General features: G+C 48.8%; 1 protein-coding gene across 1 annotated transcript in view; it reads right to left on the bottom strand.

Annotated features, from left to right (window-relative positions):
- NIPA2 (non imprinted in Prader-Willi/Angelman syndrome 2) overlaps positions 1-1,240 on the bottom strand; it is a 35,971-nt gene extending 34,731 nt beyond the window's left edge. The window contains exon 1 of the mRNA XM_011942891.1: positions 995-1,240. The gene's annotated coding sequence lies outside the window, so the exon portion shown is untranslated. The remainder of the gene's footprint in view (positions 1-994) is intronic.

Below are 1,240 nucleotides of genomic sequence, written 5' to 3'. Positions count from 1 at the left end.
AAAAAAAAAAAAAAAAAATTAAATACAGACGCTAGATTTAATTTTTTCCAACCTCTCACTTGGTTAACAATTTTTTAAAGCAGTACTGTACTTATAAATATTACAGAACCTAAATCTCCAACCCTAAGTAGGTAACAATATTAGTTATAAATTACAATTTTAACTTACATGTAAGTTTAATATGGTCTCTCTTATGAAAAAAAGGCTCGGAGAGGTTAGAGATGACTTATTCACTCTCATTTCCTCGTAAATACCACCCTTTATTCTCATTTAAAGTCTCAAACCCTGGCCGAGTAGCTCCAGCCTAGAAAGAAGAAAACACAGAAGCAGGCAAAAGACTCAAGTTACTGAGTACGTTTTAAAATTTGGTTACTAGCCTTCATACTCATTTTGTTAACCAATCAACATAAAACCTCCTCAACCGAGCATAACTACTGCTTCGACAGGCAGCTTACTGAATGGACACGCTCCACTCTGATTACTTCCTCTTACTAAAAAAAGGAAGAACCGGGCACATGGCTATACCCAGGATTTCCAGAAACAGAACTTAACATGCAGTCCTGTACTAAATGAACTGACAACCTAGAAAAGAAACTAAGGAGACACAAACGCAAAACTAAACACACAGTTTTGCGCAACTCGTTACGCCAGGCTCAAAACGTTACAGCGGACTTCTTAGGCTTAACCGTCAGTTATGATCCGCGCAGCAGCTGAAGCCACCTTCTAAAACTCACCGAGACAAACGAAACTGTTTTAATGAACTTAATGAACATGCGTCCCCGACATGGCCAACGAGCCAGGCTTCCGTGGGTCTGAACGGCAAGCCGATTCACAGTGGGTTTCCTCACTGAGGATCACCAGGAAAACCGCTTCCAACTCGGAACACCCGCAAAGGAAAGCTGCCCGGAGAACCCTTCTCCGACACAAGACGGGCGGGTTCGCCCGCAAGTCAGCCCCTAGGCGCCCGCCTGAAAGGAAGGAGTGGCGACCTCACCCTAGTCGGCAGGCCCGCCGCGCGGCTTCCCCTCGGCGGCGCTGCCCGGGGCACCGCGGCTCACACCTCCACACAGGCCGCCCAGTCCTGTGCTCGCACGGCCACCGCCTTCGTCGCCGTCCAGTGGGAGGTGCGAGCATTCGGGGCTGAAGCCGTGCGCACCGCCTCCTCCATGTAGAAGAGCCGAGGAAAACCTGCCAAGGACAACCTCCGGCCCCGCCGTCACCACCGCTGCCGGGACCCAGG

Source organism: Colobus angolensis, unplaced genomic scaffold (assembly GCF_000951035.1).
Source record: "Colobus angolensis palliatus isolate OR3802 unplaced genomic scaffold, Cang.pa_1.0 Scaffold211, whole genome shotgun sequence".
NCBI classification, from domain to species: domain Eukaryota; kingdom Metazoa; phylum Chordata; class Mammalia; order Primates; family Cercopithecidae; genus Colobus; species Colobus angolensis.
The sequence above is the reverse complement of the archived record's forward strand: the minus strand, read 5'-3'. Positions and strand labels throughout refer to the sequence as shown.